Consider the following 11,317-nt stretch of genomic DNA (forward strand, 5'->3'; position numbering starts at 1 on the left):
GTTCTTCCTCAACATGCCATACTCATACCCATCCGTAAACCCTTCAGCTCGGCCCACCAAACGCGCGGCGGCATTGCAGTCCATCACAAGGGCTTGAAACTCGGCGGAATATTTCATCGCCAAAGCGCAGCGAGCCATGCCCTGTGACACCAGCCATTGGCGATCCTGCGCGAGGCCAGCAACAGACGTCTCGAGGGCAGGAACCTGAGAGTTTAATAACTCAACAGTTTCCTTAGCCTTTTTTAGTTCCTCCTTGTCAGACGCTGCTGCCGCCAAAATTTTTTCTTTCTCCGCCTGCGCAGCACCAAGTGCTTCCTGGCTGGACGCCGCCGTGGCCAAGGCCTCATCTCTATCGGCCTGCGCGGCCGCCAAATCCCTTTTCAGGCGCGCAACCTCGCTCTCCAACGATGATTTCTCAGTAATACTCTTGATGATAGCTTGGTCACGCGCCTCGGCCTGCTGTTCCAAGACACGCACTCTGCGCGCGTACTTGGCAACTTCGGCCTCCGCCAACTGCTGCTTCTCCCGCGCAGCCTGGAGCTCATGCCCGCGCTTGATGTATGCGGTGTTGGCACTTGCTCGGTTTTCACTGAGCTCCGCCTGGAGTTTCTCAGCTCGCGCGCGAGCATCAGACAGGTTCCAGGCGGCCACCTTAGCCTCTCGCTGGGCTTCCACAAGAGCGTCGCGTACTTTAATATAATCACGACGAAGCTCTTGGGAAGCAGCGAAAAAAGCCGACCCAGCGAAAACATGGTCGTTCAGCAAGTCCGCGCGAGTGCGCTCCTCTTGATACCTCCTTTCAGTAGGAGGCACGGCATGAGCCCAGAAGTCCTCGCATACGCCCATGGATTGAAAGGAACTTTCTTCATTAATATTCCATCTCGGGCGGTAAACGTGGTCACCTTCCTGCAAAAATGTAAGAAAAGTTCTAAGTCATAAAACATACTTATAGGGAGATACGCGAAGCGGACCAACAAATCAATACATACCTGCGGGGATGAAGCAGGAAAGTCAGCGCCAGCCCCGCCAGAGGTCTGCGCTACGAACACTTGCGGCACCCCAGGGCTGGCGCGATCTCCTAAGGAGTCTTCACCTTGAACCCCCTCGTCCTCCTCGTCTTCTTCAACAGGCCTCTTCTGCTGCGACCTGGAAGGCTCCAAACCAGCCTCGCGGGGAGGGCTACGTGCAGGAGGAGGCGAAGGAGGTCTCGACGCCGCCAGTTCGGCGCGCAACACCGTTTCCTGCTCCTTGGTTATCCCAACAAGGGGAGACTCAGCACTAGCAGGAGCAGGACCAGAACCAGCGGCGCCGGCAGCTGCGCCAGGAGTATCATCAGCAACTGTTGTACCAGCTACAACTCCTATGAACAAATAAACAAGGAATGGTTTATGACTAAGTCCAAAAGGAAAAATTCAGAAGACAAATGTGCAACACTTACCTTGGCGCAACTCTGTTCGCGCGTCGAACATCGCCATAAAATTCATTCTACCCTTTTCAGAGGGTAGAACAGGGGACTTCGATGGAGTCCCCGGCGCAGCCGTAGCACCTTGTGGCGCCTGCGGCTGATCTGTTACCGTCGCCGGCTCTGCAATCATTCAAATAACCAACGGTTTAATAAAAACTCAGTCAGATGAAGATAAGCAAAGTATACCTGTTGCAGGCGCGGCGCGGCTCCTCTCTTCAGCAGCGCGAACGGAGGAGGCGACGGCACCATACCTCAAGTGGACAGGAGGTCTGCCCACTCTCACAGGCAGAGAACTTAAAGACACCTTTGTGGTTTCCTTAGGTCTCTTCGTTTGAGCATGGGGATGAGCGACAGGGGGGTCCTCTTTCTTCTGTTTCTTACTGGCCCCTGCGCCAGATTTCCCCTTAGCTTTGCGCTTTAGTAGAGGCACCTCCTCTTCCTCCTCCTCCTCTTCCGCGAGCTCTAGCTCGTAGTTTTCAAGCGCATCTACAAAAACAAGCGACAGAACTGTTAATAAACTTGGGTATTCTAAAGGAATGAGCAGGATTGCGAAGGCTTACCAGGCGCGTCACCGTCAAAGTCAAAATCCAGATCCACTGGGATGAACATGTCATCGAAGCGATCCGGGAAACCAACCTCCCCAACGCCAAGTTCGACGGAGCCGCCCTCCACATGTTCATCATAAGCGGCAAGGATGTAATCCTTGGTGACTGCGCAAAGACAAGTTAAATGATATCAGCAAAAGAACGATGTTCGCGCAACAAAAAAAAAAAAAAAAAAAAAAAAAAAAAAAAAAAAAAAACAACAAAAACACTTACACAACCCGTCGACTTGGATAACGGGCTCAAGCGCGCTGTCGGCCCAGAGCCTGCTCATGCCGACCCCAACCAGCGCCTCCTCGCAAATTTTCTTCGCGGGGGATGGTTCGGCGGTCAGCTTTTTAACCCATGCGCCAGTTGGGTTCTTGAGGACATCCTCATCCGCAGGCGCAGAAGTGATAGAGCGCATGGTCATACGGATGGGGATCACACCGGCCTTAATGTAAAAAAACCTCTCAGACCAGTCATGAAGGCTCTTGAATGAAACAGTGGAGCACTTCACCTTCTGACTGCGAGGAATAAAAGAGATCCAATTGTCTTGGATCTTGGCCTTATAAAAATATTGAAAGCGCCGAGGAGTGGGTTCCTCGCGCTGGGATTTGCACATGAACTCAAAGTGAGTCACGCGCACGAGTCCAAACGGATGGACTTGGGATATGTGAATCCCATAGAACTTCAACAGTGCACCCACAAACCTTGTCATCGGGAGACGAAGGTTGCAGTGGGTGAAAAAGTGGCTATATAGGGATATATAGCCGGCAGGCGGGTCCGCCGCCGTTTGCCCGGACCTAGGCAACATGCAGCCAAACAGGGTGGGAAACCCCTGAGAGGCGATGAGGTTGTCGAGATCGGCCTGCTTCAATTTGCAGGGGATTTCATTCCACCTTTTGGTGGCCTTGGTCCTCCCTACTTCCTCCGATGCGGTTTCAACAACCTTCTTCCCCTTTCCTTTTTGCTTCAATGTCGACATCACCACAGATTTCACACGGCGTCTTCGAGAGGCAACGGAGGTGATTGAAGGGCTAGACGAGTATGAACTATCAGACATACAACTATAATAGCCGATAATCGAGGATTCCAATCGATGTAAACACTCAAATCAGAATTTGAAAGCAGAAATTTGAATTTTAGAAACAATGAAGATGAAGATAAAAATTTCCTAAGGGCCTGCTTTTATAGGACCAGGAGAGAGAAAAGTGGCAGCTGATCGGATTCCACGCGCCCCCACTCGCAGGGGCAACCCAAGGAAGGCGCGACACGTGTCCCTAACAGCTGTGTGAGGGGACAAAAAGATGTAACCGACCTGCCACGGAACAGACACGCGCCCTCACTCGCAGGTACAAACCAATGCGAGTGCGACACGTGTTCAAGACAGCTGTGAGGGGACGTGAAAGGCAACTGTAGCACCTCGAGCACACGAAACGTCTGACACGTTTACGGCGCACGTCATCACCAACCAACCACGTGTTTGGACCTTTCGTTTTCAACCAAATGGATAGAACTTCGCGCGACGATGGAAACAACCAAGAAAACGACAAAACCCCCTACAAAAGGACAATTCAGTGAGTCTAATATCTATCTTACCGCGCTCGCGCGAGATAAGACACACATTAGACTGGGGGGGCTTGAAGAGGTATGTACCCGCCTCAACACCAATCAAGGCGGGTCAACCCGCAAGATAAAGACATTATGAAGGCACAAAGCCAAAACCCAGGCGCATGGCGCATACAAAACATGCTCGCGCATCACATATGCGCGCGGCGCATATCGCATGCTCTTGCACATCACATATGCTCGCGCGTCACATATGCGCGTGGCGCACCAGCGCGCGGCGCATATCACACGCTCGTGCATATCACACCTGCGCATGAAATATCTGCGCGTGAGAATAAAAAGAAGACTTCGCGCATCCTCAGGATGGGCGCATATCACACGTGCACATAATCAACCTCGTCCTTATCCAAATCAGGGTTAGGGCAACCTTGATTGTGCACGTCAGACAATCTTCTAGAAGGCATCTTTTTAAGGAGTAAGAATATGCTGATGTTGACAGCTGCCAAATGAAAGGTCGACAACTCAGCATGACACATGTGCTACCACATGATTACAACCAACGAGAAAGCGCCAGGTGTCCCAGAGGACACATGGCGCAGTGCGGTTGGAGGAGGCCAACGAGGCTGAGCCCAACCAATGGAAACCCTAGCACTATAAATACAGCATCAACTCCACTTTGATGACACATTCATTCACACTCAATCATTTGACAGTTACAAGCAGTGATATCACATTCAATCATATTGAATTATATTCACTCACAGTCAGTTACAGAAAAAACACACAGTCACACAAATCAAGAGTATTCAGCGATTCAGCAATACTCTTGAGATTCACTTACATACAACATTATTATCTTCTCCAAAAGATACTGATTCTCACGCCGGAGGGTTACCCCAAAGAGGACCCCTCTGTCCCTTTCTGAGGGGTAAGTAACGGCGCTGTTCATTTTGTAGGTGGAAGAACTCGGATCCAGAAGAACCATCGGTGAAATAGTTTAATCACACCCGAGGAAAGTAGATCTGCTACCAGTGAGTAGATCCACGTTTCTTCACCATGATCATCATGGCTGTAGGATGCACCTACAAAGAACCAACCACTAATTATATGAAATATCTTTTCAAAAGATGGAATGATCATTTTGTTACATTTGGTATGATAAATTGCAGGGCCGGCCTGTGGGTCAGTGAAAACAAATTAGGGCTTTAGGCCCACATTTAATTAAGGTCTCCAATTAAGTCCAAAAAGATGTTAAATATAGATATATTATATTGGGTCAAGTAAATTAAAAGTAATGTAATAGTGTGGTGGTAGGCTTGGTTGTTATTAAAGTTTAGGTCATGAGTTTAAAACTTGTAGTAAGCAATTTGTTTTTTTCTTAACAATTGTCATAAAAAGGCACCGAAATCTTATTTCGATTCGAGCCTCCACATTCGTTAAGCTGGCCCTGATAAATAGTATTAATTTTAACACTCAATATTTATGTTAGATACACATATTCAAATTGGCACATACCTGTTGTAGATATTTTGAGACATGCTAGCTAGCTAGCTTTTGTAGAATGTTGAACTCACTGAAACCATAATAATAATCATTTTATTATTTTATGGATTAACACACAATAAAGTAATTAGACATGGCAGCTTACCTTTGAAACTAGAATCCCATATGAAGATATGATGATGGTGTGGAAGAACTATATTATTTGAGTTATTTATAGACACTAAATTATTAGTGGTCCAGGTTTTGTGCTGAAAATTTTACCTGAAATTTAACAAGATCTAAGATTAAGTCTCCTTTTGGCTGATCAAGAAGACCGTAACTAGAGTCAAAACCAAAATATCTTACACGAAGTTTCGTCATGAGAACATGGAAACCTAGCTATAGCTCATTAACTATCTAGGAATTTTTTTAGGGGAACATTAGTTTGAGAATGGATTGATGATTACATGGGGTTGGAGATTGAAAATGACCAACCGGCCCACCATCACAAAAAAATAAGCAACCAATTTGGGCCTCAAATGGGAGTGTCAAGTGAACTATTAAGGAGAGCGGGTCAAATTAAACATTTTAAATAGCATGAATAGGTTTTTAAACATATTCCATTTTGATGGGTTGTGGCTTTGCTTCCAGTCGAGTTTTCTAATGCCTTCAACCTAGTGGATATGACAACACTCCTGGAGGAGGTTCATGCCAGATATCCATTTATGGGTTAATTTTCTATACGGCCAACCGGCTATGTTATATGTAGGGAGCGATTGATTTGGTCAAATACTGGGGTTCAACAAGGGGATCCTTTGGGTCCCCTCCTCTTTGTGTCAGCTTTACACCCCTCATTCATAGAATACGAGATTGTTGCAAGTTACTTTTTCATGCATAAAACACCAAAGACACCAATATCAAAACCACCTTCAACACCGGGCAAGCATTGGTGTGTGCCTAAAGTCTAAACCTGATAGCAGTGATGTTTCACTTCAAGCCAACATAGATTACATATGTAGCAATGGTGTCGATTGTAGCCCCACCAAGCCCGGTGGGCCTTTCTTCGAGCCCAGCATAGTGCGAGCACATGCGTCATTCCTCATGAACTCTTATTATCAGGCCCATGGCCGTCATGATATTAATTGTGACTTAGCTCACACCAAAATTGTAGCATCTAGCGACCCAAGTAAGTAAACAATGTTGAAGTTAAACTAAGCTTTATTGTTAATTATAAGTCTAGGAGTTTAAATGTCATTGTTGTAAATTATGTTTAGGGTTAAACTTATACATTGTGATTAGGAAGGGTCAGTATGTAAATTAGGTCAATCAGTGTTTTACCAAAACGTTGTGACGTTTGGAAGCACCAGTTCTTGTTGTATAAATAGGGCAAATGTCAAGCACATTCTGTAATCTACAATTGTTAATTGCATATTTATATTCAGTATTGTTATTCAAGAATTCGCTTGTTTATATCATTCATTGTATTTTTGTTCTATTCAATTCAATTGTGACTTGTGAAATTGATTTAGGTTTTGCTTTATTTGGGCCCATTTGAGTTTTTAAGTAACGAATTAGCGTGTTTTTATTTTATGTTTTTTTTTTCAGGTAATGGTTCCTGTAAATATATTTAGTAAACTTTTAGATGAAGTGGATCTGAGAGTTGGAACCATGGGTTCTTTGTAATGGAGTACGTGTCTCAAAATCGACAATACGTTTTAGATCCACGCTGTAATTGTTGTAGACTAGATATTGACTACTTGGATTTCCCTACATGTTGACGTTAAGTATTTTATTTGTGACTATTATAAACATATATTTGCTAGAATTTATTGTAATTATATGTATCATAATTAAAAAAATGAATTAATAAGATTTCTTTTGTAATTATACTCAATTAAATCAGGGGTCATGCTTCTTTCGTATGTTATAGTCTTGTTAGGAGTTAAAACTCGCAAGCCTAATAAACTTGATGTATGAAACTCTGGCTCATGATCTATTTTAGACAAGCTTTAGTTGAATACTGTTGGAAGTTAATCATAACTATAAATGTGTGAAAGCCAAAGGGGTGAGCCGAAAGAGTCAAGAGATAGGCTTTTTAATATAATATAGGTTAAATTAGTTTTTTAATATAATCTAGGTAGAAGACAAGAACATGAAAATAATATAATCTAACTTTTGCAATCTCCCTTATCTAGAAAGAAGTCCATGAGCTCACTCTACGCGTCCTCTAGCTATAAACATCACCATGGATGAAACTTCCTCTAATTAATTTGTTGAGGGTTAATAATTTTTTTCTATAAGCCAAACTAAGACTTAGTCTTAATACTTGTTAAATATGTGGTATGCCTCTTGGAACTTTTCAAGGACTAATTAAGTATGTAGTTTAGTGTGGTTATAAATAGATAAATCCCCCTTCTCATCTTCCTACACTATTAGCATAGGAGATTCCTTTATAGATCAACCATCCCTTATTTTCTTGTAAGTTTCATTGCTCACTCTTGTAATCAGTAAACATGTTAAAGTCATAAATCAAAATGTTTATTAATTAATTATGGTTTTAGCAAGGTTAGCATTCTGCAAGCATGTCTCAACATTTTGAAGCCTCAGATGTGCGGCACAGGTATCTATCAAATTTAATCATATGTGAAAAGTGTAGCACCCTAGGCAAATCTCACATCGATTGAATTGATTAGTGATTTAAGGAATGTCTTGCCTTAAATACCATCAACACGTTTCAAGTGCATTGGTTGTAGATGGGTGACCTCCTAGAAGTATCCACTGGTGTAACCTCAAGCCATTTTGTGCTTAAAAGATTGAATTTAAGAATGATGTTATTAGTGGTTCTTTCTTTGTAGGTGACAACGAATCAAGTTCAAGCAACAATGACATGAGGAACACCATAAAGCTCAAGATAAGGGAGCTTGTGGAACGGGCTAAAGTACTTATATTTTTTTACCGTATTCTTGAAATCGTCCACAACGCATCTTAAGAACATAACCCACTTCTTGAAATCAGCTAGAAAACAGATTGAAAAGATAATTGCATTTTTGGAAATATTACAAAACCGTTTTGAGAAAACATCTCCACATGTGGGACGGGCTAAGAGCTTTCTCGAGAAAATAGCTCCACATTTGCATACTGTGGAGTTAGTTCTCGACGGTCTTCGTCCTGTGCTTTCTGGCTTTTACACCCCGGAGATTATGTGAATCAAACCAGCTTTCCTTGTAATTCAATTATTCTAATTGGTTAAGACTCATTGTTGATATAGGAAACCAAGATGAAGATGGTTTATTTTGCCGTATATGAACTATGTGTTGTTTTGGAAATCTCTTTGACTCCATATTTGTGTTGACCATCATGTTGGGAAAAACGACCACCTAGCCACGAACGGTAAGCAAAAAAGTGCGAAATTAATCTTCGTTTGGCTAAACTTTTTCCCGACCCGAATGAACCAATGAGGATGTAAACAAATAGGGTAATATAAAAGTAAAAGTGACACAAAAATTTTAGCGTGAAAAACCTCTCAAGGCGAGAGTAAAAACCACGAGACTACTAGAGCCGCTTCAAATCCACTATCACCAATAATGAGCAATACAAAGTCTTCTCTAGGTAAAACTAGAGGCATACAAAATCATCATACACTTGGTACAAACAATCTTCAAGTATATGGAACCAAACTACAAAAGAGTAAACGAGTAAGAGGTATCACTAACGAGATAATAAATCGATCTCTAGAACGTCTCTTATCTTCACCAAAACCCCAAAAGAAAAATATCAAATTCTTTCTTGTTGTCTTTCTTCTTCACGGCAGCAAAGAAACCAAACAAAAACCCTTAAAACTTCTTTGGCAGGCTGGAATGAATAATGCACACAAAAGTAAAACCTATATACTTTCTTTTTGTGATGTTGGTTGAAAACCATTCCAAATAAAAACCTTCTTTTGCTTGTTGAGAAAGTCTTCGGTAAATTAACCAACTCCACAAAGAAAATATCACCAACTCCTTGTTTGTGGTCAAGTGGGCCCAAAAGTTCACCATAACAATAAATTCTTTTACGGATGAATGGAGTGAACATATTATTATTTTTTCTTTTATTACTAAATAATATTATTAGTAATGAAGCCCATGAAGGATAAAATTGTTTATTGGGCTTTCTCATGGGCAAAAATACCCCAACAAATCTCCCCCTTTTTGTTTATGAGAACGAACTCACCACCCCGCCGAGCGAGTAACATATCTTCAGCTTCTCCCTTGCCAAAGCTTTTGTCAACATATCGGAACAATTATCATTGGTGTGAACTTTATCAAGTTCAAACAACTTGTCTTCAATACCATCTCTAATCCAATGATACCTCACATCAATATGTTTTGTTCTTCTATGATACATAGAATTTTTAGCAAGGTGAATAGCACTTTGATTATCACAAAGAACCACGTAGCGCTGTTGCATAAAGCCAAGCTCTTGCATAAATCTTTTCAACCACAATAATTCTTTGCATGCTTCTGTTGCTGCCATATACTCTGCCTCGGTAGTAGACAAAGCAACACACTTTTGCAGTCTCGACTGCCATGACACAGCTCCCCCTGCAAATAACATCAAATATCTAGAAGTGGATTTCATGTTGTCCTTATTTCCTGCCATATCGGAATCCGTATAACCAACAAGCATCGGCTGCCCATTTCCAAATGTTATACCCAATTTGGAAGTACCTCATAAGTATCTAAGTATCCACTTAACTGCTTCCCAATGCTTCTTACCTGGATTTGACAAGAACCGACTAACAACACCTACTGCATGGGCAATATCAGGCCGTGTACATACCATTGCATACATCAAGCTTCCAACCGCTGATGCATATGGAACACCATCCATCTCTTCAATCTCTTTCTCAGAAGTAGGGCAATCTTTTTCAGTTAACTTAAAATTGGGAGTAAGAGGTGTACTAACCACATTAACTTTAGACATCTTGAATCTGCTAAGCACCTTTTCAATGTATTGCTCTTGTGACATGTGCAACTTCTTTAAAGCTCTATCTCTAGTAATCCGAATGCCAAGAATATTCTTAGCTGGCCCCAAGTCTTTCATAGAAAACGACTTGCTTAATTCTTTCTTCAGCAGAACAATTCTTTCTACATTCTTGCCAACAATCAACATATCATCAACATAAAGCAATAAAATGATGAAATCATCATCACCAAACCTCTTGAAGAAAACACTGTGATCAGACGCAGTCTTTCGGTAGCCTTGCTTCCCCATAACTGACTCAAACTTCTTGTACCACTGTCTCGGTGCTTGCTTCAACCCATAAAGACTTTTCTGAAGTTTACAAACATAATCTTCTTTACCCTTAACCTGAAAACCTTCAGGTTGCTCCATATAGATTTCTTTATCCAGATCACCATGAAGGAATGCTGTCTTGACATCCATTTGCTCAACCTCAAGATCAAGACTAGCAGCTAAACCAAGAATCACTCTAACGGAACTCATCTTCACAACTGGAGAAAAAATCTCATCAAAATTCATACCCTTTCTTTGACTGAACCCTTTGACCACCAATCTTGCCTTGTACCTAGGCCTCGAGGTATGCTCTTCAGTCTTCAATTTGTAGACCCACTTGTTCTTCAAAGCTCTTTTGCCCTTAGGCAACTTCACCAACTCAAATGTATTATTCTCATACAAGGAATACATCTCATCTTGCATGGCTTCAACCCACTCTCTTTTATGTTTATCTTCCATGGCCACTTTGTAATACTCGGGCTCTCCCCCATCAGTGAGTAAGACATACTCACCGGTAGAATAACGAGTAGAAGGTTGACGGTCTCTGGTAGACCGCCTGAGTGGGACAAATGTAGGCATATCTACTGGTAATTCAGGATGAATATCCTCATCCAACTCTGCCTGCTCTTGATTATCAACATTATCGGTACCATGTTGTTCGTCATTTTGAATACCATCTTCGTGATGTGGCTCAGATTGCTGAGTAGCAATAGGATCCAAATCAATGAGATCATCAGTGTGCTGAGGAACTACCTGTGTCTTCTCAATATCTTTCAAACTCTCATCTTCCAGAAACACGACATCACGACTTCTAACAAGCTTCTTTGAAACCGGATCATATAGCCTGTATCCAAACTCATCTTGCCCATAACCAAGGAATATACATTGTCTGGACTTCACATCAAGCTTTGACCTTTCATCTTTGGGAATATGCACAAAT

The 11,317-nt window shown here is 42.4% G+C and overlaps 1 pseudogene; it reads left to right on the plus strand.

Moving 5' to 3' along the window:
• Positions 1–8,306, plus strand: part of LOC143568341 (glucan endo-1,3-beta-D-glucosidase-like) — a 31,249-nt pseudogene extending 22,943 nt beyond the window's left edge.
• The last annotated feature ends 3,011 nt before the right edge of the window (positions 8,307–11,317 follow it).

The sequence above is a fragment of the Bidens hawaiensis genome, unplaced genomic scaffold, assembly GCF_021521415.1.
Source record: "Bidens hawaiensis isolate Kalapana, Puna unplaced genomic scaffold, B.hawaiensis_p1.1 tig00023933_1, whole genome shotgun sequence".
Taxonomy (NCBI): domain Eukaryota; kingdom Viridiplantae; phylum Streptophyta; class Magnoliopsida; order Asterales; family Asteraceae; genus Bidens; species Bidens hawaiensis.